Source organism: Cucurbita moschata, unplaced genomic scaffold, assembly GCF_002738365.1.
Source record: "Cucurbita moschata cultivar Rifu unplaced genomic scaffold, Cmos_1.0 Cmo_Scf00084, whole genome shotgun sequence".
NCBI lineage: Eukaryota > Viridiplantae > Streptophyta > Magnoliopsida > Cucurbitales > Cucurbitaceae > Cucurbita > Cucurbita moschata.
The window spans coordinates 607,074-613,663 of record NW_019268600.1 but is presented as its reverse complement, the minus strand read 5'-3'; the positions used below and the strand labels follow the sequence as shown (position 1 = coordinate 613,663).

Below are 6,590 nucleotides of genomic sequence, written 5' to 3'. Positions count from 1 at the left end.
GCAGAAATACCATCCAGACGGATGAAGAGAAGGGTTGACCACGATAATTTCAAAGCAAATAGAGAGTTATGATAAGTTAAGGTCAGATCAACTTTGAGTTCAAAGCAACAAGAACCAAAGACTGGTTCAAAAATTCTATGGACTAGTCAAAAGTTGTCCACAAGATTAGGAAGACATCATACAGGATCCAATTGCTCCTATGGCTGATTGGCCAAGGCGTGTTGCCTGTGGCTGCATGTTAGATGTCTCAGCTATTCTTGTAAACGATTTGNCAGCGTCAACCAAATTAACCCTACGGCGTGACAATCCTTGAGCTTCCACTCTACTGTGGTCATGGTATCCAGCTTCACCCTCAAAATGGGTTCTTGAATATCTTTCTCGTATAGATAATCTTCAATCTACATCTTCTAGAAACTGATATCGAATCCATCAAACTTTTCAATTCCAGTTTTTGAACTTTCCATCTTCNATAGGCCTTTACTATTATTGTTGTGCCAATACGGGGTGTATGATTAGTCCTCAAAATCTTATCTACACCCATCAGGACTAAAATGTCCCAAAATGTACTATAGGAGAACGTGACCAATTGTTGTTTCTTCACTTCTAGCTTATAACATTGCTTTATTTGAAATTGTTTTTAACGTATTTCCTCACTCACGTTTTTTAAAATATTTCTTCTAAACGTGATTCGAGCATACACTTCTATGTTCGTTCAATCTTAATTTTGCATGGTTGACTTGTTCATTGGATTAGAACAATTGTCACATAATCATTGTCTCACTACTACAAGAGTGCGATTGTGACACTTGTCTTCCGTTCAGTTGTGGGCCACATCTTGTGACTAGTTACATGAGTTTGGCCTGGAGAATACGTGTAGGTTGAAAAAGAAATGGTTGGATGCGGACTTCGAATAAGGGCTGGGCCATGGAAGGTTTGTTTTTTTTACCACATATGGACTTTGGGCTAGTGAGTCTTAAATTTGGGTTCGTTTGAAAAATTTTGGTTCATTTTTTAGTTCAAACAAACCCAAATTAAACCTACTAGTTCCTTCTTCCTTGCACGACTCACTCCTATTCTCTATTCTGCCTCTTCTTGCTCTCTGAAACTTCTTTAAAGGCTATTGTTCACCGATTATTTGGGAGCATCTTCCTTAAAAGGATTGTGACCACAGATGATCTATGTAGAAAATTTGTACCCTCTTTTCTAAAAGCTTTAGCGAACAACATACCTAAAACAGATCACTGAACAGACTGCGCTACACCTCTTCTCACCCCCCGGAGCATATGGATCCACCCAATCGATGAACACTCAAACCAAACTCGCCCATCCTTTTTGGCACAGGGACGCAAGAACCAATCCAAGTAATCTACAGTGGGGAGACCCCTTAAAGCAACAAGCGAGAATGGCTAGGTTGATAGCAGGGTTAAAGAAAAGGCGAGTATGAAAAGACGTATCGCGTAACCGTCCCTGTAAGCAACTTCATTCTTTCTTGATCTATGATCCGACTTTATGAAAAAAATCAGTCTTTCGGCTGAAAGTGTGACTCTTGGGTTTGGATAAGTAGGACCTCTTGGTTCGGGAAAAACTGGAGATGTTGGCTAAGAAAGCTAAGCAGGCAAGTATAGGACGGACAAAATGCACATACAAATTGATTGACATGATCCCTCTCCCTCTCTCTTTGGCTAGTTGGCTAGTTGCACGATAAGCGGGAAAGCATATCAGGTAGGGAAAGAAAGGCTACTCGATCTCCTGTCAGGCCAACCCTCAACGGCGAGCTCACCAGGAAAAGCTATAAGTCCGATAGAAGTCCAAGGTTTCGTCTACTAAGGACCAGGAAGCTCTTGAAGGAGCTAACATGAAATGAGAAATACATTCGTTTACGACAACTAATAGATAGCGAACCTTTTGGTAGAAACTGAATGATCCCTTGGCTCGGGCAAGAAAAGGAAAAGGTAGTCGTACTCCTACTTTTTTCGTCGGACGATAGAAAAGTTTGAGCTGAAAGATTGAATCACACCTGGTAAGAAAGGTGGGCTTAGCAGGTTTCTCCAAACGTATAAACAAAAAGAGGAAGCAACCGGTCCTAAAGAGGATATCGATACGCATACATTCTCGCATGGAAGAACCTAGCTGAACCGGATCAAGGGTCCTAACTTAGTCCGACTGACCTTCTTTGGCTGGCCCCCGCCCTTGTAACAAGGTCAACCCATACGTGCTCTTTCCTTTCGTTTAGCGAGATAGCTTACCAGCTCTTTCGGCTCATACCAGCAGTATGAAAAGCGGAATCCTCATTCTGAGTCGAGTCCGCATTGCCATACGAATCGACATCGGTCAAACCAAGATCTCCTATTTTTTCTTTAATGAAAGCGGATCTAACAGTTTCGATAAAACCAACCTCTTCTAAAGAAGGAGTCGTTCTGCCTTGATCATTGTGGACATATGTAGTCCCGCTTTACCTTTGCCTACCGTGAAAAGGAAAGTTCCCTCACAGTAGGCCTTCCCAGCTCCCGAACGTCTTTCTATCAATTGAGAGAGGTATAGAATAGTACAACAAACCAACAAGACAAGAATTGACTCATAAGATGGGCGGTTAGGGAAACGATTTCATTTGTGTTATCCGCCAAGGAAATGATCAAGGAATTCAAATCCTGAATAAAGTACTGTAGGCAAGCGAAGCTTTTGAAAATGAAAGCGTGTAGAACTCATATCCACTTTCTCTTCCATTCGTAAACTTCGGATCTGATTTTCCTTTCCTCTCTTGGTGACTGAGAGACAATTTAGGCCTGGCGTGCATCTGATTCGGTCAACAATAAGGTACAAAGTGGATTGATTAAATGGGCTTGAAGTTCCATTATCGTTAGGTCGAAGATCTCTACTAGGTTTAACGCACTTTGGTAGTTGCGAATGTTGGCGTAATCGAATGTCTTTCTCATTCAACATTCTCTATTACCAAGCACTCATACTCGCCAGGGTTGAGGAGACAGTCCGTGAGCTAATTGGGTTTCAAGATTGCGTATACGCGAAAAGAGCTTGCTTTTGACTTTCTCCTCGGCGTTTTGTGCCCAGTTCTAGTTTAGGAAAGGGTCTGATCTCTTTCATTGGAGCACATTGATGCCGAAGGAGTCTTCGGAACCGGTGGAGAGGCTATGATGACTTCAAGCTATTCAAATAGCATGACTGATACTACAAAGAAAGGGTATCTAAGTCACACTAGTGGAATAGCTTTTTCATAATAATTATCTCGATATATGATACAAAAAACCTGCCTGATGACTGATAAGGTAAGGGGTTTCAAAAGACAAAAGAATGACAACTCTACGTGTGCTTTTTTTTTTCAGTGTGCGCGGTTCGCCTGCCTTCCTGACCACGGATAGGCTATGGGGCTTTGCACTTCGGCCCATGAGAATACCACATCAAGGTGACAGGATTCGAACCTATGGCTCTCTGAAACTTCTTCATCGGTTATGAAAAGTTCCTAGAAAGAATGAACAATTTGAAGAATGAACAATTTGTGTAATGCTCTTTTTGAAGTCGGGCTCGAGACGGTCTTTATTCTTCCAAGAATATGTTTCATTCTCTATTCTCATGTTCTTGGTTCAATGTTTAAAAATCACATTTTAAATTATATTATCTTGCTTAATTCATTTTGATATAATATTGTTGGGGGCATTTTGAGAATTCTCTCACACCCAAAACAATAATCATACCACTTAGACACCAAATGTCATTGTAGTCGATCTTTAATTCTTAGTTGCTAGTCTATATATGAAATTTATATAAGTTGAAGCAATGCACATGCATTCCTTTGGGTTAGGCCCATTGAAAACTATTTTATTTTTTTATTTTTTTTTCTTTCAAAATTGTGCTTTGTTTTCTTTTGGAGGGGCATTTCGAGAATTGAACTCAAGACCTCTTGCACCCAAAGCAAGAATCATACCACTATAACAAATGCCCTTATAATGGACCATATATTAAGTTGTTTATGGAATGTATCATCATTATTTCATTTATTTACTTTGTTAATGAAATCCATGAGCAATTATTATTATATCTTTTAGATCTAGACCGCTGTTAAATTATTTACATAGGGTTTACGATAATTACTATAGAGAGAAGAAAAAAGAATAGCTGTTAAATTATTTACATAGGGTTTACGATAATTACTGTAGAGAGAAGAAAAAAGAATAGCTGTTAAATTATTTACATAGGGTTTACGATAATTACTATAGAGAGAAGAAAAAAGAATAGCTGTTAAATTATTTACATAGGGTTTACGATAATTACTGTAGAGAGAAGAAAAAAGAATAGCTGTTAAATTATTTACATAGGGTTTACGATAATTACTGTAGAGAGAAGAAAAAAGAATATAAGTAGTGTAAAAAGATAATTACTGTAGAAAGAAGAAAAAAGAATAAAAGTAGTGTAAAAAGATAAAAAGATAATTAGTTACTGTAGAGAGAAGAAAAAAGAATATAAGTAGTGTAAAAAGATAATTACTGTAGAAAGAAGAAAAAAGAATAAAAGTAGTGTAAAAAGATAATTACTGTAGAAAGAAGAAAAAAGAATAAAAGTAGTGTAAAAAGATAATTAGTGTAGAAAGAAGAAAAAAGAAACACAAGTATTTAATGATGTAGTACTTCCTTTCTCTGAGGCTCATCTTTTGATATATGAACATAGGGGCATTCCAAGAATTGAACTTAGGACCTCTCGCACCCTAAGTGAGAATCATACCACTAGACCAAATGCCCTTTCTAAAAAAAATGCAACATTTTTAATTCCTACTCAATATATTTTTTTCTCTCAAGTTTGAAATCTATTTTCATTGGCGGTTGTTGGACTATAAAACAAAAATTTGATGGTCTAGTATTTTACTTGTAAGTAAGGCATGTAATATTGAATTGTTCTACTATGCAAGTGTTATCAAATAAACTACAACCCAACAAATGAATCAAACTAATAAGTTTGGGTAGGGTTGGATTTATTCGGCTCCGTTCATCAGTTTGTTTGATTTAATTCTTCTATTTTGCTTACAAGAAAATGAAGGTTTTTTGAATGTACCATAGTTTGATTTATGACAAACTCATATGAAATATAATTGCATTAATAGTACTAAGAGTTGGAGTCTATAAACATTTCATGAACTTAAGTGCAACTCACGCTTCATTAAAGACAGATAAACTTTAGTTAAGTAGCTGGAACTTTAAATTACTTCATGTGGAGCTTCAATCACTCTATGTTAGCTACTATCTTTACGATTTACTTATTGGACACGAGTTCTTGGATTTAGGGGATTGTTTTATGTAATTTTCAACTACAACTTATGTTTTCAAATTTTTAGGTCATAATTTAGGCGGTCGTTGTATATTATGGATGAACACTAGAGTTTCTATCCCGTTCACCACAACTACTCTATTTTTTGTTTGAAGGCTATAATTGTCATCTATGTTGTATGGCAATAAAATTTGTTTAGATGAAATTTTAGTTAAAGTTGCATATTTTACTTCTTGCCAGTAAAAAAATTGTTTCTTAGCATAATATGAATTTAGTTGCAGAGTTATTACGAATAAGATGGAGAAAGAAATTTTCTTTAAAATAATAAACAGACCCAAGTTCATCTTTGTTGTTGTCTAATTCTGATTTTGCAAAAAGCTTAACTAATATGAAATATCAAGGTAAATCAAGAATATATCCTACACGTCATTCAAGATGACAATAAAATGGAGTTAAATTGAATGCAGTTTTAGTTTCATGTTAGCAGGTTCAAGATGAAGCATAATTGTATTAATGATATTGAAGAGAAATTCGTGTTTTATTAGAAGAGACCAACTTCATTTAAGGTACTAGGAGTTTAAACTACTCCATTGTAATTTCAAGCACTCCACAATGATTACAAATTTAGGGTTGGCTACTTGGACATCAATTATCCACTTTAGGTTATAATTTAGGTAGTAGCCATTATAATATTAATGAGCAAAAGAGCTACAATTCTTCCATGGACCATATGTGTTATAGTTAAATGAATATATATATATTATGTATGTCGAGGTTTGGGTAAAGAACAAAGTAGTAAAGAACACCATTGTCAACTCTAGAGCCAACCACAACTCATGATGGAGACTGATGCAAAATATTTTAACATCCTTTGGCATCAAGATACAGGAAAGATGAACGCCGTCAAATTGGAAGTTTTACCTGTCTTAAGAGTCACAATGAAAATTCTAATCAAGCTGGAGCCTTGGACTAGGCAAATTGTTTAGTGATAGTTGAAACGGATGACTTCGACGTCGTGTCAGGAATGAACGTCCTGCTGAAACACAAAATTAGTTACATGCCCCTAGAAAAATGTCTAGTAGTAATGAAGTCTAATTCGACGATCATTCAGAAAAACATCCATCAACCAAGAGGGTTGAAAATGATGTCGATACTATAGTTGAGAAAGAATCATAGCCATGATAAATCTACGCTTACTGCTATTGTTGTAATTGAAAAAGAGAGCTCGAGTGAGCCAACCTCAATAGAAACCTTGTTGCCACTAGATGAACACCACGACGCAAAACAAGGTCAGATAATGGATTTATCCCCACCAGGAG

At 36.6% G+C, this 6,590-nt stretch overlaps 1 non-coding gene across 1 annotated transcript; it reads right to left on the bottom strand.

The window, feature by feature from the left end:
- Window positions 1-4,676: 4,676 nt before the first annotated feature.
- TRNAP-AGG lies at window positions 4,677-4,748 on the bottom strand. The gene has a single exon. It is a non-coding gene; the product is annotated as a tRNA-Pro (tRNA).
- Between the last annotated feature and the right edge of the window lie 1,842 nt (window positions 4,749-6,590).